General features: G+C 40.8%; 17 non-coding genes across 17 annotated transcripts; 9 read left to right on the top strand and 8 right to left on the bottom strand.

Annotated features, from left to right (window-relative positions):
* Positions 1-1,488: 1,488 nt before the first annotated feature.
* LOC131699779 (small nucleolar RNA U3) lies at positions 1,489-1,695 on the top strand. The gene has a single exon (XR_009308315.1). It is a non-coding gene; the product is annotated as a small nucleolar RNA U3 (small nucleolar RNA).
* A 1,381-nt stretch (positions 1,696-3,076) lies between these two features.
* trnaf-gaa (transfer RNA phenylalanine (anticodon GAA)) lies at positions 3,077-3,149 on the top strand. Its single transcript has one exon. It is a non-coding gene; the product is annotated as a tRNA-Phe (tRNA).
* Positions 3,150-3,279: 130 nt separating this feature from the next.
* Positions 3,280-3,353, bottom strand: trnan-guu (transfer RNA asparagine (anticodon GUU)). The gene has a single exon. It is a non-coding gene; the product is annotated as a tRNA-Asn (tRNA).
* A 936-nt stretch (positions 3,354-4,289) lies between these two features.
* On the bottom strand, positions 4,290-4,361 carry trnaw-cca (transfer RNA tryptophan (anticodon CCA)). The gene has a single exon. It is a non-coding gene; the product is annotated as a tRNA-Trp (tRNA).
* A 1,697-nt stretch (positions 4,362-6,058) lies between these two features.
* LOC131699780 (small nucleolar RNA U3) lies at positions 6,059-6,265 on the top strand. Its single transcript, XR_009308316.1, has one exon. It is a non-coding gene; the product is annotated as a small nucleolar RNA U3 (small nucleolar RNA).
* A 1,381-nt stretch (positions 6,266-7,646) lies between these two features.
* trnaf-gaa (transfer RNA phenylalanine (anticodon GAA)) lies at positions 7,647-7,719 on the top strand. Its single transcript has one exon. It is a non-coding gene; the product is annotated as a tRNA-Phe (tRNA).
* A 135-nt stretch (positions 7,720-7,854) lies between these two features.
* Positions 7,855-7,928, bottom strand: trnan-guu (transfer RNA asparagine (anticodon GUU)). Its single transcript has one exon. It is a non-coding gene; the product is annotated as a tRNA-Asn (tRNA).
* A 936-nt stretch (positions 7,929-8,864) lies between these two features.
* trnaw-cca (transfer RNA tryptophan (anticodon CCA)) lies at positions 8,865-8,936 on the bottom strand. The gene has a single exon. It is a non-coding gene; the product is annotated as a tRNA-Trp (tRNA).
* Positions 8,937-10,624: 1,688 nt separating this feature from the next.
* On the top strand, positions 10,625-10,831 carry LOC131699759 (small nucleolar RNA U3). The gene has a single exon (XR_009308295.1). It is a non-coding gene; the product is annotated as a small nucleolar RNA U3 (small nucleolar RNA).
* A 1,381-nt stretch (positions 10,832-12,212) lies between these two features.
* On the top strand, positions 12,213-12,285 carry trnaf-gaa (transfer RNA phenylalanine (anticodon GAA)). Its single transcript has one exon. It is a non-coding gene; the product is annotated as a tRNA-Phe (tRNA).
* Positions 12,286-12,420: 135 nt separating this feature from the next.
* trnan-guu (transfer RNA asparagine (anticodon GUU)) lies at positions 12,421-12,494 on the bottom strand. Its single transcript has one exon. It is a non-coding gene; the product is annotated as a tRNA-Asn (tRNA).
* Positions 12,495-13,429: 935 nt separating this feature from the next.
* Positions 13,430-13,501, bottom strand: trnaw-cca (transfer RNA tryptophan (anticodon CCA)). Its single transcript has one exon. It is a non-coding gene; the product is annotated as a tRNA-Trp (tRNA).
* Positions 13,502-15,198: 1,697 nt separating this feature from the next.
* On the top strand, positions 15,199-15,405 carry LOC131699757 (small nucleolar RNA U3). The gene has a single exon (XR_009308293.1). It is a non-coding gene; the product is annotated as a small nucleolar RNA U3 (small nucleolar RNA).
* A 1,381-nt stretch (positions 15,406-16,786) lies between these two features.
* On the top strand, positions 16,787-16,859 carry trnaf-gaa (transfer RNA phenylalanine (anticodon GAA)). Its single transcript has one exon. It is a non-coding gene; the product is annotated as a tRNA-Phe (tRNA).
* A 135-nt stretch (positions 16,860-16,994) lies between these two features.
* Positions 16,995-17,068, bottom strand: trnan-auu (transfer RNA asparagine (anticodon AUU)). The gene has a single exon. It is a non-coding gene; the product is annotated as a tRNA-Asn (tRNA).
* Positions 17,069-18,700: 1,632 nt separating this feature from the next.
* On the bottom strand, positions 18,701-18,773 carry trnav-uac (transfer RNA valine (anticodon UAC)). Its single transcript has one exon. It is a non-coding gene; the product is annotated as a tRNA-Val (tRNA).
* A 1,004-nt stretch (positions 18,774-19,777) lies between these two features.
* Positions 19,778-19,984, top strand: LOC131699760 (small nucleolar RNA U3). The gene has a single exon (XR_009308296.1). It is a non-coding gene; the product is annotated as a small nucleolar RNA U3 (small nucleolar RNA).
* The last annotated feature ends 549 nt before the right edge of the window (positions 19,985-20,533 follow it).

The raw sequence follows: 20,533 nt of genomic DNA on the forward strand, positions 1-20,533 counted from the left end.
TTTTATAATGTTCATTAATTGAAACGTAGGCATAAACACAGTTGTACTGGCTGGGAATCGTTTCGGTTCAAATTCTTGGAAAGCAGCTATGCTGAGCAATATATCACCAACGGGGGAAAGCTGGCAGTACTGAGTGACACAGAAGAAGGATTCTCTCAGCGCGTCTCCTCTGAATGCGCACTGGCACAAAGAGGCTTTGCTCATCTAATGACGTGGCGGAATGCAATAATGTATTGGGTTAATTTATCAACAAAAGAAACATAAATAAAAGTGTATGTAATTATTTGTGAATAAACTGTCTTGCTTATACGATGGGAGACCAGGACCTTACACCCGCAATTTAATGATCGGCCAACCCCAGAGAGACTTTGTCTTGACCAGGGATTAATATAATTTAAAAACATGCGGCAATGGTTCCACAGCGGATAGAACCCAGGGCCTTCTGCGTGTAAAGCAGACGTGATAATCACTACACTATGGAACCTAGGCAGGACTGTGTCGGTGCTCCTACATTATTGTCTACATGCATCTCAAATAATTACAATGTCATTTATCAGACCCTTCGGCGTTGTCTTTAAAAATTAAACTTCCCAGACCGAACGCAGGCTAACATTAAATCAATGAATCTTAAATATTTTCTATAGCGCCCCATATGCGATTCACAAAATCTACTTAAAAACAAGACAATATCTCATTGTAAGCCTGGTCGAACAAAAGAAGTCTTCAGTGTAATTTTAAACAAAGAGTGCTTTCCACGATTTACGATGCTTTAGAGAGACGGAATATTGGAATTGGCAGCCGAAACTGGGGGATAAAACTGCCCGTGATCAAAGTGGGCAGAAAAGCTGCATACTTTCCATAAGGTATTTTGGAGAAAAGAAAACGGATCTCTCTGATTTGCAACGTTTCTATGGTTCGGCCCGGCCACTGCCGTGTGTCTGGTTAAAACGATGAGTTCAGTTTTTTTTTTTCCTTCCGCTTGGTAATTCAGTCTTGAGGCAACTGTAGCAGAGTGGCGCAGCGGAAGCGTGCTGGGCCCATAACCCAGAGGTCGATGGATCGAAACCATCCTCTGCTAGCCTGTTTTTCTTCTGTTAGCAAAGTAGTTTTTCTAAAATATAAACTGAACTGATTTGCAAATTCAAAAAATAAATTCATTAACAAAATAGAAAATATTTCGACTAGATGTATGCTTTCAATTTCTTCAAAAAGTAGTCTCAAGCTCGTTGATTCAGTCGCTTTAAAATCCACCTCTATGTCCCGCTGCAGCAGCGCTGTGTGCTGTGGCTCGAGCTTGTTTGACGAGACAGGCAATGCAAAAATGATAAAACTTGCTTTTTTATCACACGACAAACTTAACGTATGCTTTAACGGCTTGGCTGTCTCAAGTTAGTTTGTATTGTTAATGTAACACCTCGTTTTTGCCCAGTCGTTGTATCACATGAATTGAGCTTGCCAGTTGGGGGTGACGGTCTGCCAATACAAGTTAAGACTATATTTGCAAGGATCATTTCTAGAGTGAAACATGTTTTGAAGGGATTGGTCTTGGTATCCCCCAGGAGGAGCGGGAGTCTTTTCTTCTCAGCAACGAGCTGACAATGAGTGTTGTTTTTGGGCACCTGCTCGCTGCTACTGATGACCACTCCAATCTTCAGTCGGTGGATTGTTGAAGGAAGGGGACACATTTTGAGTGCGTATCTCATACTGGTAGAAACGCGGAAAAAAGAAACCATCAAGCCTAAAATTGTTCAGTTGTTTAAATCAATAAGCACATTTCAAATGGATCATTGCTAATGTTAAAACAATTTAAGAACACTTTAAGTAGGGCTTGACTAATATAAAAATAGAGGCATGTTATTTGCACTACGCAGGACTAGATTGAGCTTAAAAAAAGGCATTACATCTGAAAATAACTTGTGTTTACCCCCACTTACAAGGAAAGCGTCAAACTTTGTATTCGTCCTCGTAACAGTGTTAGAAAATGTAAACAGCAGTTGGAGAATGCCGAAGTCGATCATCCTAGCATGTTAAACGAGGGCATTTCTCATGTAAGCCACATCCAGTAATAGATCGTTTGTACTGTTCTCAATGGTCCGCATCCCAGCCTGAGACCACGATCCAATTGTAAAACTTTACAATGCATTAGTAAGACCTTACCTAGAATATTGTGATCAGTTCTGATCACCTCTCTACAAAAAGGATATTGCTGCTCTAGAAAGAGTGCAAAGAAGAGCAACCAGAAATATCCCAGGTTTAAAAGGCATGTTGTATGCAGACAGGCTAAAAGAACTGAATCTATTCAGTCTTGAACAAAAAAGACTACGCGGCGATCTGATTCAGACATTCAACATCCTAAAAGGTAGAGACAATGTCGACCCAGGGGACTTCTTTTTTGACATGAAAAAAGAAACAAGGACCAGCGGTCACAAATGGAGATTACATAAAGGGGCATTCAAAACAGAAAATAGGAGGCACTTTTTTACACAGAGAATTGTGAGGGTCTGGAACCAACTCCCCAGTAATGTTGAAGCTGACACCCTGGGATCCTTCAAGAAGCTGCTTGATGAGAGTCTGGGATCAATAAGCTACTAACTACCAAACGAGCAAGATGGGCTGAATGGCCTCCTCTCGTTTGGAAACTTTCTTATGTTCTTATGTTCCTCTATCCTATTGTGCTTGTTAAGACATAGCGTGAATCTTGAAAACGTCTTGTTTGTTTAACAAAGCCAGCAGTCACTTTATTGATCACCCTGTGGATTAAACGCTATTGGAACACAGATGATTGTGTTGAAGATGTTAATAGACTTTCAATGTACGCGTTGTAGAGCTAAGCGTTTGTTGAGGCAGTTCAAGCGCTGCACATTCAGGCAGCCGGTTGCAGTCTTTACCTGTTTCCTAGATGTTTGCCATTTGGTCTTACTCTGGAAGGAGTAGAACAAAAGCTAAACCATTTGTTGAGAACCGCATTTGGGAGAAAACTTAAGTGTTTCAAAATGCATTTGTAAAGTGCATTTGTCTATTAGGTTGTTTATGGTGTGACAAAAAGAATGCTATCTCGAAAATGCAGTCCTGTCAAGCCGAAATAGCTCAGTTGGGAGAGCGTTAGACTGAAGATCTAAAGGTCCCTGGTTCGATCCCGGGTTTCGGCAAGCACCAAGACGTTTTGTTTTATATTATTTTGAACTAAAAACAGAGCACATTTTTTTCTTCATTGTAATTGGAGGAAATAACAACGTACTAGTGCCATTTTCTAATGTGATTAAGAAATTCAAAAAGCATCGTCCCTGGGTGGGCTTGAACCACCAACCTTCCGGTTAACAGCCGAACGCGCTAACCGATTGCGCCACAGAGACCAACCTGCTCGACCGCTAAAGCATACGGGAGTGATTAGCAAGGCGAGATGCTGCAGAACCTGATCGAGGGAGCAGAACTCAGCCGAACCTGAAACCACAGCTAACAAGAAAGCAACACGGGGCAGGAAAGTCTATGTAATCCATTATGGCAGCACAACATACGTCATTTTGTTAGATAACACACTGGGGGTCCAACACAGCAGTGTGTGTAAATAGCTACAATGGAAACCAAATACTTACGGTTCAAATGAGAATCTTCATCAGATTTAAAGAACACATTTGACATACTTTACACTGCAAAGGAGGAAGGCAGGCAATGCAAATGAGGCGTGATCCATTGCTAAAAAAATACATGAAATCTCCCTTTGTGCTTCTCGGAAGACATACGACGGAGGGCGCACTTTTTCAGTTTGGGGAATGTTACAAATTAGCAGACTGTGCTTTAAAATACATATAGGGCGGGCTTCTCTGTTACAAAGAATTGTCACACTTTGTATTTCTCTCCATGATCCATTGGGACAGAATACGTAGATACATTAAAACTATTTGGAGAATGCGGGCATCGATCCCGCTACTTCTCGCTCCTTGTCTTGTGGCAGCGATTCTCATAGGCTACAATCGCTGCTTGATAAGAGCGATTCAGATTGTTCAATATTTTTTTTTTTATTATTGGCAATGTAGTTGCCATTTGCAAATTCAAAAATAAATTGAACAATCAAAAATGATAATACTTGCTTTTGTATCACACGACAATCTTAAGGTATGCTTTAACGGCTAGGCTGTCTCAAGTTAGTTTGTATTGTTAATACCATACCTCTGTTTGATCGCTATACAATCAATATGTTGTGTAGGCTAAACTGTATAAATAAACGCCCGGAAACATTGAAATCCAAACACGTTAAAAGATGAAATAGTGTGGAATAGAAACAAAGAACTTGACCTCAACGTGATTTGAACACGTAACCTTCTGATCTGGAGTCAGAGGCGCTACCGTTGCGCCACGAAGTCCTGGGAATTTTTGTCCTTGTTATGGAATGCTAGAGTGCACAGCAAGCATGCCAAACGCATGGTAATGCCGACGCTCATACTAGGAAAACATTCAAGCGTCATGGGAAACAGCCGTCAATAGGTGTTCGTAGCCAGCAGGGCTATGAAGCTGTCGGAAGTGTGTTTGATTCTCAGCTTTAAAAGTAAAGAAAACATAAAACAATGCGATTTGCTTTTATAATGTTCATTAATTGAAACGTAGGCATAAACACAGTTGTACTGGCTGGGAATCGTTTCGGTTCAAATTCTTGGAAAGCAGCTATGCTGAGCAATATATCACCAACGGGGGAAAGCTGGCAGTACTGAGTGACACAGAAGAAGGATTCTCTCAGCGCGTCTCCTCTGAATGCGCACTGGCACAAAGAGGCTTTGCTCATCTAATGACGTGGCGGAATGCAATAATGTATTGGGTTAATTTATCAACAAAAGAAACATAAATAAAAGTGTATGTAATTATTTGTGAATAAACTGTCTTGCTTATACGATGGGACCAGGAACTTACATCCGCAATTTAATGATCGGCCAACCCCAGAGAGACTTTGTCTTGACCAGGGATTAATATAATTTAAAAACATGCGGCAATGGTTCCACAGCGGATAGAACCCAGGGCCTTCTGCGTGTAAAGCAGACGTGATAATCACTACACTATGGAACCTAGGCAGGACTGTGTCGGTGCTCCTACATTATTGTCTACATGCATCTCAAATAATTACAATGTCATTTATCAGACCCTTCGGCGTTGTCTTTAAAAATTAAACTTCCCAGACCGAACGCAGGCTAACATTAAATCAATGAATCTTAAATATTTTCTATAGCGCCCCATATGCGATTCACAAAATCTACTTAAAAACAAGACAATATCTCATTGTAAGCCTGGTCGAACAAAAGAAGTCTTCAGTGTAATTTTAAACAAAGAGTGCTTTCCACGATTTACGATGCTTTAGAGAGACGGAATATTGGAATTGGCAGCCGAAACTGGGGGATAAAACTGCCCGTGATCAAAGTGGGCAGAAAAGCTGCATACTTTCCATAAGGTATTTTGGAGAAAAGAAAACGGATCTCTCTGATTTGCAACGTTTCTATGGTTCGGCCCGGCCACTGCCGTGTGTCTGGTTAAAACGATGAGTTCAATTTTTTTTTTTCTTCCGCTTGGTAATTCAGTCTTGAGGCAACTGTAGCAGAGTGGCGCAGCAGACGCGTGCTGGGCCCATAACCCAGAGGTCGATGGATCGAAACCATCCTCTGCTAGCTTGTTTTTCTTCTGTTAGCAAAGTAGTTTTTCTAAAATATAAACTGAACTGATTTGCAAATTCAAAAAATAAATTCATTAACAAAATAGAAAATATTTCGACTAGATGTATGCTTTCAATTTCTTCAAAAAGTAGTCTCAAGCTCGTTGATTCAGTCGCTTTAAAATCCACCTCTATGTCCCGCTGCAGCAGCGCTGTGTGCTGTGGCTCGAGCTTGTTTGACGAGACAGGCAATGCAAAAATGATAAAACTTGCTTTTTTATCACACGACAAACTTAACGTATGCTTTAACGGCTTGGCTGTCTCAAGTTAGTTTGTATTGTTAATGTAACACCTCGTTTTTGCCCAGTCGTTGTATCACATGAATTGAGCTTGCCAGTTGGGGGTGACGGTCTGCCAATACAAGTTAAGACTATATTTGCAAGGATCATTTCTAGAGTGAAACATGTTTTGAAGGGATTGGTCTTGGTATCCCCCAGGAGGAGCGGGAGTCTTTTCTTCTCAGCAACGAGCTGACAATGAGTGTTGTTTTTGGGCACCTGCTCGCTGCTACTGATGACCACTCCAATCTTCAGTCGGTGGATTGTTGAAGGAAGGGGACACATTTTGAGTGCGTATCTCATACTGGTAGAAACGCGGAAAAAAGAAACCATCAAGCCTAAAATTGTTCAGTTGTTTAAATCAATAAGCACATTTCAAATGGATCATTGCTAATGTTAAAACAATTTAAGAACACTTTAAGTAGGGCTTGACTAATATAAAAATATAGGCATGTTATTTGCACTACGCAGGACTAGATTGAGCTTAAAAAAAGGCATTACATCTGAAAATAACTTGTGTTTACCCCCACTTACAAGGAAAGCGTCAAACTTTGTATTCGTCCTCGTAACAGTGTTAGAAAATGTAAACAGCAGTTGGAGAATGCCGAAGTCGATCATCCTAGCATGTTAAACGAGGGCATTTCTCATGTAAGCCACATCCAGTAATAGATCGTTTGTACTGTTCTCAATGGTCCGCATCCCAGCCTGAGACCACGATCCAATTGTAAAACTTTACAATGCATTAGTAAGACCTTACCTAGAATATTGTGATCAGTTCTGATCACCTCTCTACAAAAAGGATATTGCTGCTCTAGAAAGAGTGCAAAGAAGAGCAACCAGAAATATCCCAGGTTTAAAAGGCATGTTGTATGCAGACAGGCTAAAAGAACTGAATCTATTCAGTCTTGAACAAAAAAGACTACGCGGCGATCTGATTCAGACATTCAACATCCTAAAAGGTAGAGACAATGTCGACCCAGGGGACTTCTTTTTTGACATGAAAAAAGAAACAAGGACCAGCGGTCACAAATGGAGATTACATAAAGGGGCATTCAAAACAGAAAATAGGAGGCACTTTTTTACACAGAGAATTGTGAGGGTCTGGAACCAACTCCCCAGTAATGTTGAAGCTGACACCCTGGGATCCTTCAAGAAGCTGCTTGATGAGAGTCTGGGATCAATAAGCTACTAACTACCAAACGAGCAAGATGGGCTGAATGGCCTCCTCTCGTTTGGAAACTTTCTTATGTTCTTATGTTCCTCTATCCTATTGTGCTTGTTAAGACATAGCGTGAATCTTGAAAACGTCTTGTTTGTTTAACAAAGCCAGCAGTCACTTTATTGATCACCCTGTGGATTAAACGCTATTGGAACACAGATGATTGTGTTGAAGATGTTAATAGACTTTCAATGTACGCGTTGTAGAGCTAAGCGTTTGTTGAGGCAGTTCAAGCGCTGCACATTCAGGCAGCCGGTTGCAGTCTTTACCTGTTTCCTAGATGTTTGCCATTTGGTCTTACTCTGGAAGGAGTAGAACAAAAGCTAAACCATTTGTTGAGAACCGCATTTGGGAGAAAACTTAAGTGTTTCAAAATGCATTTGTAAAGTGCATTTGTCTATTAGGTTGTTTATGGTGTGACAAAAAGAATGCTATCTCGAAAACGCAGTCCTGTCAAGCCGAAATAGCTCAGTTGGGAGAGCGTTAGACTGAAGATCTAAAGGTCCCTGGTTCGATCCCGGGTTTCGGCAAGCACCAAGACATTTTGTTTTGTTTTATATTATTTTGAACTAAAAACAGAGCACATTTTTTTCTTCATTGTAATTGGAGGAAATAACAACGTACTAGTGCCATTTTCTAATGTGATTAAGAAATTCAAAAAGCATCGTCCCTGGGTGGGCTTGAACCACCAACCTTCCGGTTAACAGCCGAACGCGCTAACCGATTGCGCCACAGAGACCAACCTGCTCGACCGCTAAAGCATACGGGAGTGATTAGCAAGGCGAGATGCTGCAGAACCTGATCGAGGGAGCAGAACTCAGCCAAACCTGAAACCACAGCTAACAAGAAAGCAACACGGGGCAGGAAAGTCTATGTAATCCATTATGGCAGCACAACATACGTCATTTTGTTAGATAACACACTGGGGGTCCAACACAGCAGTGTGTGTAAATAGCTACAATGGAAACCAAATACTTACGGTTCAAATGAGAATCTTCATCAGATTTTAAGAACACATTTGACATACTTTACACTGCAAAGGAGGAAGGCAGGCAATGCAAATGAGGCGTGATCCATTGCTAAAAAAATACATGAAATCTCCCTTTGTGCTTCTCGGAAGACATACGACGGAGGGCGCACTTTTTCAGTTTGGGGAATGTTACAAATTAGCAGACTGTGCTTTAAAATACATATAGGGCGGGCTTCTCTGTTACAAAGAATTGTCACACTTTGTATTTCTCTCCATGATCCATTGGGACAGAATACGTAGATACATTAAAACTATATGGAGAATGCGGGCATCGATCCCGCTACTTTTCGCTCCTTGTCTTGTGGCAGCGATTCTCATAGGCTACAATCGCTGCTTGATAAGAGCGATTCAGATTGTTCAATATTTTTTTTTTTATTATTGGCAATGTAGTTGCCATTTGCAAATTCAAAAATAAATTGAACAATCAAAAATGATAATACTTGCTTTTGTATCACACGACAATCTTAAGGTATGCTTTAACGGCTAGGCTGTCTCAAGTTAGTTTGTATTGTTAATACCATACCTCTGTTTGATCGCTATACAATCAATATGTTGTGTAGGCTAAACTGTATAAATAAACGCCCGGAAACATTGAAATCCAAACACGTTAAAAGATGAAATAGTGTGGAATAGAAACAAAGAACTTGACCTCAACGTGATTTGAACACGTAACCTTCTGATCTGGAGTCAGAGGCGCTACCGTTGCGCCACGAAGTCCTGGGAATTTTTGTCCTTGTTATGGAATGCTAGAGTGCACAGCAAGCATGCCAAATGCATGGTAATGCCGACGCTCATACTAGGAAAACATTCAAGCGTCATGGGAAACAGCCGTCAATAGGTGTTCGTAGCCAGCAGGGCTATGAAGCTGTCGGAAGTGTGTTTGATTCTCAGCTTTAAAAGTAAAGAAAACATAAAACAATGCGATTTGCTTTTATAATGTTCATTAATTGAAACGTAGGCATAAACACAGTTGTACTGGCTGGGAATCGTTTCGGTTCAAATTCTTGGAAAGCAGCTATGCTGAGCAATATATCACCAACGGGGGAAAGCTGGCAGTACTGAGTGACACAGAAGAAGGATTCTCTCAGCGCGTCTCCTCTGAATGCGCACTGGCACAAAGAGGCTTTGCTCATCTAATGACGTTGCGGAATGCAATAATGTATTGGGTTAATTTATCAACAAAAGAAACATAAATAAAAGTGTATGTAATTATTTGTGAATAAACTGTCTTGCTTATACGATGGGAGACCAGGACCTTACACCCGCAATTTAATGATCGGCCAACCCCAGAGAGACTTTGTCTTGACCAGGGATTAATATAATTTAAAAACATGCGGCAATGGTTCCACAGCGGATAGAACCCAGGGCCTTCTGCGTGTAAAGCAGACGTGATAATCACTACACTATGGAACCTAGGCAGGACTGTGTCGGTGCTCCTACATTATTGTCTACATGCATCTCAAATAATTACAATGTCATTTATCAGACCCTTCGGCGTTGTCTTTAAAAATTAACTTCCCAGACCGAACGCAGGCTAACATTAAATCAATGAATCTTAAATATTTTCTATAGCGCCCCATATGCGATTCACAAAATCTACTTAAAAACAAGACAATATCTCATTGTAAGCCTGGTCGAACAAAAGAAGTCTTCAGTGTAATTTTAAACAAAGAGTGCTTTCCACGATTTACGATGCTTTAGAGAGACGGAATATTGGAATTGGCAGCCGAAACTGGGGGATAAAACTGCCCGTGATCAAAGTGGGCAGAAAAGCTGCATACTTTCCATAAGGTATTTTGGAGAAAAGAAAACGGATCTCTCTGATTTGCAACGTTTCTATGGTTCGGCCCGGCCACTGCCGTGTGTCTGGTTAAAACGATGAGTTCAGTTTTTTTTTTTCCTTCCGCTTGGTAATTCAGTCTTGAGGCAACTGTAGCAGAGTGGCGCAGCGGAAGCGTGCTGGGCCCATAACCCAGAGGTCGATGGATCGAAACCATCCTCTGCTAGCCTGTTTTTCTTCTGTTAGCAAAGTAGTTTTTCTAAAATATAAACTGAACTGATTTGCAAATTCAAAAAATAAATTCATTAACAAAATAGAAAATATTTCGACTAGATGTATGTTTTCAATTTCTTCAAAAAGTAGTCTCAAGCTCATTGATTCAGTCGCTTTAAAATCCACCTCTATGTCCCGCTGTGTGCTGTGGCTCGAGCTTGTTTGACGAGACAGGCAATGCAAAAATGATAAAACTTGCTTTTGTATCACACGACAAACTTAACGTATGCTTTAACGGCTTGGCTGTCTCAAGTTAGTTTGTATTGTTAATGTAACACCTCGTTTTTGCCCAGTCGTTGTATCACATGAATTGAGCTTGCTAGTTGGGGGTGACGGTCTGCCAATACAAGTTAAGACTATATTTGCAAGGATCATTTCTAGAGTGAAACATGTTTTGAAGGGATTGGTCTCGGTATCCCCCAGGAGGAGCGGGAGTCTTTTCTTCTCAGCAACGAGCTGACAATGAGTGTTGTTTTTGGGCACCTGCTCGCTGCTACTGATGACCACTCCAATCTTCAGTCGGTGGATTGTTGAAGGAAGGGGACACATTTTGAGTGCGTATCTCATACTGGTAGAAACGCGGAAAAAAGAAACCATCAAGCCTAAAATTGTTCAGTTGTTTAAATCAATAAGCACATTTCAAATGGATCATTGCTAATGTTAAAACAATTTAAGAACACTTTAAGTAGGGCTTGACTAATATAAAAATATAGGCATGTTATTTGCACTACGCAGGACTAGATTGAGCTTAAAAAAAGGCATTACATCTGAAAATAACTTGTGTTTACCCCCACTTACAAGGAAAGCGTCAAACTTTGTATTCGTCCTCGTAACAGTGTTAGAAAATGTAAACAGCAGTTGGAGAATGCCGAAGTCGATCATCCTAGCATGTTAAACGAGGGCATTTCTCATGTAAGCCACATCCAGTAATAGATCGTTTGTACTGTTCTCAATGGTCCGCATCCCAGCCTGAGACCACGATCCAATTGTAAAACTTTACAATGCATTAGTAAGACCTTACCTAGAATATTGTGATCAGTTCTGATCACCTCTCTACAAAAAGGATATTGCTGCTCTAGAAAGAGTGCAAAGAAGAGCAACCAGAAATATCCCAGGTTTAAAAGGCATGTTGTATGCAGACAGGCTAAAAGAACTGAATCTATTCAGTCTTGAACAAAAAAGACTACGCGGCGATCTGATTCAGACATTCAACATCCTAAAAGGTAGAGACAATGTCGACCCAGGGGACTTCTTTTTTGACATGAAAAAAGAAACAAGGACCAGCGGTCACAAATGGAGATTACATAAAGGGGCATTCAAAACAGAAAATAGGAGGCACTTTTTTACACAGAGAATTGTGAGGGTCTGGAACCAACTCCCCAGTAATGTTGAAGCTGACACCCTGGGATCCTTCAAGAAGCTGCTTGATGAGAGTCTGGGATCAATAAGCTACTAACTACCAAACGAGCAAGATGGGCTGAATGGCCTCCTCTCGTTTGGAAACTTTCTTATGTTCTTATGTTCCTCTATCCTATTGTGCTTGTTAAGACATAGCGTGAATCTTGAAAACGTCTTGTTTGTTTAACAAAGCCAGCAGTCACTTTATTGATCACCCTGTGGATTAAACGCTATTGGAACACAGATGATTGTGTTGAAGATGTTAATAGACTTTCAATGTACGCGTTGTAGAGCTAAGCGTTTGTTGAGGCAGTTCAAGCGCTGCACATTCAGGCAGCCGGTTGCAGTCTTTACCTGTTTCCTAGATGTTTGCCATTTGGTCTTACTCTGGAAGGAGTAGAACAAAAGCTAAACCATTTGTTGAGAACCGCATTTGGGAGAAAACTTAAGTGTTTCAAAATGCATTTGTAAAGTGCATTTGTCTATTAGGTTGTTTATGGTGTGACAAAAAGAATGCTATCTCGAAAACGCAGTCCTGTCAAGCCGAAATAGCTCAGTTGGGAGAGCGTTAGACTGAAGATCTAAAGGTCCCTGGTTCGATCCCGGGTTTCGGCAAGCACCAAGACATTTTGTTTTGTTTTATATTATTTTGAACTAAAAACAGAGCACATTTTTTTCTTCATTGTAATTGGAGGAAATAACAACGTACTAGTGCCATTTTCTAATGTGATTAAGAAATTCAAAAAGCATCGTCCCTGGGTGGGCTTGAACCACCAACCTTCCGGTTAACAGCCGAACGCGCTAACCGATTGCGCCACAGAGACCAACCTGCTCGACCGCTAAAGCATACGGGAGTGATTAGCAAGGCGAGATGCTGCAGAACCTGATCGAGGGAGCAGAACTCAGCCGAACCTGAAACCACAGCTAACAAGAAAGCAACACGGGGCAGGAAAGTCTATGTAATCCATTATGGCAGCACAACATACGTCATTTTGTTAGATAACACACTGGGGGTCCAACACAGCAGTGTGTGTAAATAGCTACAATGGAAACCAAATACTTACGGTTCAAATGAGAATCTTCATCAGATTTTAAGAACACATTTGACATACTTTACACTGCAAAGGAGGAAGGCAGGCAATGCAAATGAGGCGTGATCCATTGCTAAAAAAATACATGAAATCTCCCTTTGTGCTTCTCGGAAGACATACGACGGAGGGCGCACTTTTTCAGTTTGGGGAATGTTACAAATTAGCAGACTGTGCTTTAAAATACATATAGGGCGGGCTTCTCTGTTACAAAGAATTGTCACACTTTGTATTTCTCTCCATGATCCATTGGGACAGAATACGTAGATACATTAAAACTATTTGGAGAATGCGGGTATCGATCCCGCTACTTCTCGCTCCTTGTCTTGTGGCAGCGATTCTCATAGGCTACAATCGCTGCTTCATAAGAGCGATTCAGATTGTTCAATATTTTTTTTTTTTTTATTGGCAATGTATTGCCATTTGCAAATTCAAAAATAAATTGAACAATCAAAAATGATAATACTTGCTTTTGTATCACACGACAATCTTAAGGTATGCTTTAACGGCTAGGCTGTCTCAAGTTAGTTTGTATTGTTAATACCATACCTCTGTTTGATCGCTATACAATCAATATGTTGTGTAGGCTAAACTGTATAAATAAACGCCCGGAAACATTGAAATCCAAACACGTTAAAAGATGAAATAGTGTGGAATAGAAACAAAGAACTTGACCTCGACGTGATTTGAACACGTAACCTTCTGATCTGGAGTCAGAGGCGCTACCGTTGCGCCACGAAGTCCTGGGAATTTTTGTCCTTGTTATGGAATGCTAGAGTGCACAGCAAGCATGCCAAACGCATGGTAATGCCGACGCTCATACTAGGAAAACATTCAAGCGTCATGGGAAACAGCCGTCAATAGGTGTTCGTAGCCAGCAGGGCTATGAAGCTGTCGGAAGTGTGTTTGATTCTCAGCTTTAAAAGTAAAGAAAACATAAAACAATGCGATTTGCTTTTATAATGTTCATTAATTGAAACGTAGGCATAAACACAGTTGTACTGGCTGGGAATCGTTTCGGTTCAAATTCTTGGAAAGCAGCTATGCTGAGCAATATATCACCAACGGGGGAAAGCTGGCAGTACTGAGTGACACAGAAGAAGGATTCTCTCAGCGCGTCTCCTCTGAATGCGCACTGGCACAAAGAGGCTTTGCTCATCTAATGACGTGGCGGAATGCAATAATGTATTGGGTTAATTTATCAACAAAAGAAACATAAATAAAAGTGTATGTAATTATTTGTGAATAAACTGTCTTGCTTATACGATGGGAGACCAGGACCTTACACCCGCAATTTAATGATCGGCCAACCCCAGAGAGACTTTGTCTTGACCAGGGATTAATATAATTTAAAAACATGCGGCAATGGTTCCACAGCGGATAGAACCCAGGGCCTTCTGCGTGTAAAGCAGACGTGATAATCACTACACTATGGAACCTAGGCAGGACTGTGTCGGTGCTCCTACATTATTGTCTACATGCATCTCAAATAATTACAATGTCATTTATCAGACCCTTCGGCGTTGTCTTTAAAAATTAACTTCCCAGACCGAACGCAGGCTAACATTAAATCAATGAATCTTAAATATTTTCTATAGCGCCCCATATGCGATTCACAAAATCTACTTAAAAACAAGACAATATCTCATTGTAAGCCTGGTCGAACAAAAGAAGTCTTCAGTGTAATTTTAAACAAAGAGTGCTTTCCACGATTTACGATGCTTTAGAGAGACGGAATATTGGAATTGGCAGCCGAAACTGGGGGATAAAACTGCCCGTGATCAAAGTGGGCAGAAAAGCTGCATACTTTCCATAAGGTACTTTGGAGAAAAGAAAACGGATCTCTCTGATTTGCAACGTTTCTATGGTTCGGCCCGGCCACTGCCGTGTGTCTGGTTAAAACGATGAGTTCAGTTTTTTTTTTCTTCCGCTTGGTAATTCAGTCTTGAGGCAACTGTAGCAGAGTGGCGCAGCGGAAGCGTGCTGGGCCCATAACCCAGAGGTCGATGGATCGAAACCATCCTCTGCTAGCCTGTTTTTCTTCTGTTAGCAAAGTAGTTTTTCTAAAATATAAACTGAACTGATTTGCAAATTCAAAAAATAAATTCATTAACAAAATAGAAAATATTTCGACTAGACGTATGCTTTCAATTTCTTCAAAAAGTAGTCTCAAGCTCGTTGATTCAGTCGCTTTAAAATCCACCTCTATGTCCCGCTGCAGCAGCGCTGTGTGCTGTGGCTCGAGCTTGTTTGACGAGACAGGCAATGCAAAAATGATAAAACTTGCTTTTGTATCACACGACAAACTTAACGTATGCTTTAACGGCTTGGCTGTCTCAAGTTAGTTTGTATTGTTAATGTAACACCTCGTTTTTGCCCAGTCGTTGTATCACATGAATTGAGCTTGCCAGTTGGGGGTGACAGTCTGCCAATACAAGTTAAGACTATATTTGCAAGGATCATTTCTAGAGTGAAACATGTTTTGAAGGGATTGGTCTCGGTATCCCCCAGGAGGAGCGGGAGTCTTTTCTTCTCAGCAACGAGCTGACAATGAGTGTTGTTTTTGGGCACCTGCTCGCTGCTACTGATGACCACTCCAATCTTCAGTCGATGGATTGTTGAAGGAAGGGGACACATTTTGAGTGCGTATCTCATACTGGTAGAAACGCGGAAAAAAGAAACCATCAAGCCTAAAATTGTTCAGTTGTTTAAATCAATAAGCACATTTCAAATGGATCATTGCTAATGTTAAAACAATTTAAGAACACTTTAAGTAGGGCTTGACTAATATAAAAATATAGGCATGTTATTTGCACTACGCAGGACTAGATTGAGCTTAAAAAAAGGCATTACATCTGAAAATAACTTGTGTTTACCCCCACTTACAAGGAAAGCGTCAAACTTTGTATTCGTCCTCGTAACAGTGTTAGAAAATGTAAACAGCAGTTGGAGAATGCCGAAGTCGATCATCCTAGCATGTTAAACGAGGGCATTTCTCATGTAAGCCACATCCAGTAATAGATCGTTTGTACTGTTCTCAATGGTCCGCATCCCAGCCTGAGACCACGATCCAATTGTAAAACTTTACAATGCATTAGTAAGACCTTACCTAGAATATTGTGATCAGTTCTGATCACCTCTCTACAAAAAGGATATTGCTGCTCTAGAAAGAGTGCAAAGAAGAGCAACCAGAAATATCCCAGGTTTAAAAGGCATGGTGTATGCAGACAGGCTAAAAGAACTGAATCTATTCAGTCTTGAACAAAAAAGACTACACGGCGATCTGATTCAGACATTCAACATCCTAAAAGGTAGAGACAATGTCGACCCAGGGGACTTCTTTTTTGACATGAAAAAAGAAACAAGGACCAGCGGTCACAAATGGAGATTACATAAAGGGGCATTCAAAACAGAAAATAGGAGGCACTTTTTTACACAGAGAATTGTGAGGGTCTGGAACCAACTCCCCAGTAATGTTGAAGCTGACACCCTGGGATCCTTCAAGAAGCTGCTTGATGAGAGTCTGGGATCAATAAGCTACTAACTACCAAACGAGCAAGATGGGCTGAATGGCCTCCTCTTGTTTGGAAACTTTCTTATGTTCTTATGTTCCTCTATCCTATTGTGCTTGTTAAGACATAGCGTGAATCTTGAAAACGTCTTGTTTGTTTAACAAAGCCAGCAGTCACTTTATTGATCACCCTGTGGATTAAACGCTATTGGAACACAGATGATTGTGTTGAAGATGTTAATAGACTTTCAATGTACGCGTTGTAGAGCTAAGCGTTTGTTGAGGCAGTTCAAGCGCTGCACATTCAGGCAGCCGGTTGCAGTCTTTACCTGTTTCCTAGATGTTTGCCATTTGGTCTTACTCTGGAAGGAGTAGAACAAAAGCTAAACCATTTGTTGAGAACCGCATTTGGGAGAAAACTTAAGTGTTTCAAAATGCATTTGTAAAGTGCATTTGTCTATTAGGTTGTTTATGGTGTGACAAAAAGAATGCTATCTCGAAAACGCAGTCCTGTCAAGCCGAAATAGCTCAGTTGGGAGAGCGTTAGACTGAAGATCTAAAGGTCCCTGGTTTGATCCCGGGTTTCGGCAAGCACCAAGACATTTTGTTTTGTTTTATATTATTTTGAACTAAAAACAGAGCACATTTTTTTCTTCATTGTAATTGGAGGAAATAACAACGTACTAGTGCCATTTTCTAATGTGATTAAGAAATTCAAAAAGCATCGTCCCTGGGTGGGCTTGAACCACCAACCTTCCGGTTAATAGCCGAACGCGCTAACCGATTGCGCCACAGAGACCAACCTGCTCGACCGCTAAAGCATACGGGAGTGATTAGCAAGGCGAGATGCTGCAGAACCTGATCGAGGGAGCAGAACTCAGCCGAACCTGAAACCACAGCTAACAAGAAAGCAACACGGGGCAGGAAAGTCTATGTAATCCATTATGGCAGCACAAAATACGTCATTTTGTTAGATAACACACTGGGGGTCCAACACAGCAGTGTGTGTAAATAGCTACAATGGAAACCAAATACTTACGGTTCAAATGAGAATCTTCATCAGATTTAAAGAACACATTTGACATACTTTACACTGCAAAGGAGGAAGGCAGGCAATGCAAATGAGGCGTGATCCATTGCTAAAAAAATACATGAAATCTCCCTTTGTGCTTCTCGGAAGACATACGACGGAGGGCGCACTTTTTCAGTTTGGGGAATGTTACAAATTAGCAGACTGTGCTTTAAAATACATATAGGGCGGGCTTCTCTGTTACAAAGAATTGTCACACTTTGTATTTCTCTCCATGATCCATTGGGACAGAATACGTAGATACATTAAAACTATTTGGAGAATGCGGGCATCGATCCCGCTACTTCTCGCTCCTTGTCTTGTGGCAGCGATTCTCATAGGCTACAATCGCTGCTTGATAAGAGCGATTCAGATTGTTCAATATTTTTTTTTTTTTTTATTGGCAATGTAGTTGCCATTTGCAAATTCAAAAATAAATTGAACAATCAAAAATGATAATACTTGCTTTTGTATCACACGACAATCTTAAGGTATGCTTTAACGGCTAGGCTGTCTCAAGTTAGTTTGTATTGTTAATACCATACCTCTGTTTGATCGCTATACAATCAATATGTTGTGTAGGCTAAACTGTATAAATAAATGCCCGGAAACATTGAAATCCAAACACGTTAAAAGATGAAATAGTGTGGAATAGAAACAAAGAACTTGATCTCGACGTGATTTGAACACGTAACCTTCTGATCTGGAGTCAGAGGCACTACCGTTGCGCCACGAAGTCCTGGGAATTTTTGTCCTTGTTATGGAATGCTAGAGTGCACAGCAAGCATGCCAAACGCATGGTAATGCCGACGCTCATACTAGGAAAACATTCAAGCGTCATGGGAAACAGCCGTCAATAGGTGTTCATAGCCAGCAGGGCTATGAAGCTGTCGGAAGTGTGTTTGATTCTCAGCTTTAAAAGTAAAGAAAACATAAAACAATGCGATTTGCTTTTATAATGTTCATTAAATGAAACGTAGGCATAAACACAGTTGTACTGGCTGGGAATCGTTTCGGTTCAAATTCTTGGAAAGCAGCTATGCTGAGCAATATATCACCAACGGGGGAAAGCTGGCAGTACTGAGTGACACAGAAGAAGGATTCTCTCAGCGCGTCTCCTCTGAATGCGCACTGGCACAAAGAGGCTTTGCTCATCTAATGACGTGGCGGAATGCAATAATGTATTGGGTTAATTTATCAACAAAAGAAACATAAATAAAAGTGTATGTAATTATTTGTGAATAAACTGTCTTGCTTATACGATGGGAGACCAGGACCTTACACCCGCAATTTAATGATCGGCCAACCCCAGAGAGACTTTGTCTTGACCAGGGATTAATATAATTTAAAAACATGTGGCAATGGTTCCACTGGGGATAGAACCCAGGGCCTTCTGCGTGTAAAGCAGACGTGATAATCACTACACTATGGAACCTAGGCAGGACTGTGTCGGTGCTCCTACATTATTGTCTACATGCATCTCAAATAATTACAATGTCATTTATCAGACCCTTCGGCGTTGTCTTTAAAAATTATACTTCCCAGACCGAACGCAGGCTAACATTAAATCAATGAATCTTAAATATTTTCTATAGCGCCCCATATGCGATTCACAAAATCTACTTAAAAACAAGACAATATCTCATTGTAAGCCTGGTCGAACAAAAGAAGTCTTCAGTGTAATTTTAAACAAAGAGTGCTTTCCACGATTTACGATGCTTTAGAGAGACGGAATATTGGAATTGGCAGCCGAAACTGGGGGATAAAACTGCCCGTGATCAAAGTGGGCAGAAAAGCTGCATACTTTCCATAAGGTATTTTGGAGAAAAGAAAACGGATCTCTCTGATTTGCAACGTTTCTATGGTTCGGCCCGGCCACTGCCGTGTGTCTGGTTAAAACGATGAGTTCAGTTTTTTTTTTTCCTTCCGCTTGGTAATTCAGTCTTGAGGCAACTGTAGCAGAGTGGCGCAGCGGAAGCGTGCTGGGCCCATAACCCAGAGGTCGATGGATCGAAACCATTCTCTGCTAGCCTGTTTTTCTTCTGTTAGCAAAGTAGTTTTTCTAAAATATAAACTGAACTGATTTGCAAATTCAAAAAATAAATTCATTAACAAAATAGAAAATATTTCGACTAGATGTATGTTTTCAATTTCTTCAAAAAGTAGTCTCAAGCTCGTTGATTCAGTCGCTTTAAAATCCACCTCTATGTCCCGCTGCAGCAGCGCTGTGTGCTGTGGCTCGAGCTTGTTTGACGAGACAGGCAATGCAAAAATGATAAAACTTGCTTTTGTATCACACGACAAACTTAACGTATGCTTTAACGGCTTGGCTGTCTCAAGTTAGTTTGTATTGTTAATGTAACACCTCGTTTTTGCCCAGTCGTTGTATCACATGAATTGAGCTTGCTAGTTGGGGGTGACGGTCTGCCAATACAAGTTAAGACTATATTTGCAAGGATCATTTCTAGAGTGAAACATGTTTTGAAGGGATTGGTCTCGGTATCCCCCAGGAGGAGCGGGAGTCTTTTCTTCTCAGCAACGAGCTGACAATGAGTGTTGTTTTTGGGCACCTGCTCGCTGCTACTGATGACCACTCCAATCTTCAGTCGGTGGATTGTTGAAGGAAGGGGACACATTTTGAGTGCGTATCTCATACTGGTAGAAACGCGGAAAAAAGAAACCATCAAGCCTAAAATTGTTCAGTTGTTTAAATCAATAAGCACATTTCAAATGGATCATTGCTAATGTTAAAACAATTTAAGAACACTTTAAGTAGGGCTTGACTAATATAAAAATATAGGCATGTTATTTGCACTACGCAGGACTAGATTGAGCTTAAAAAAAGGCATTACATCTGAAAATAACTTGTGTTTACCCCCACTTACAAGGAAAGCGTCAAACTTTGTATTCGTCCTCGTAACAGTGTTAGAAAATGTAAACAGCAGTTGGAGAATGCCGAAGTCGATCATCCTAGCATGTTAAACGAGGGCATTTCTCATGTAAGCCACATCCAGTAATAGATCGTTTGTACTGTTCTCAATGGTCCGCATCCCAGCCTGAGACCACGATCCAATTGTAAAACTTTACAATGCATTAGTAAGACCTTACCTAGAATATTGTGATCAGTTCTGATCACCTCTCTACAAAAAGGATATTGCTGCTCTAGAAAGAGTGCAAAGAAGAGCAACCAGAAAT

This window comes from Acipenser ruthenus, chromosome 23 (genome assembly GCF_902713425.1).
Source record: "Acipenser ruthenus chromosome 23, fAciRut3.2 maternal haplotype, whole genome shotgun sequence".
In the NCBI taxonomy this organism is placed as follows: domain Eukaryota; kingdom Metazoa; phylum Chordata; class Actinopteri; order Acipenseriformes; family Acipenseridae; genus Acipenser; species Acipenser ruthenus.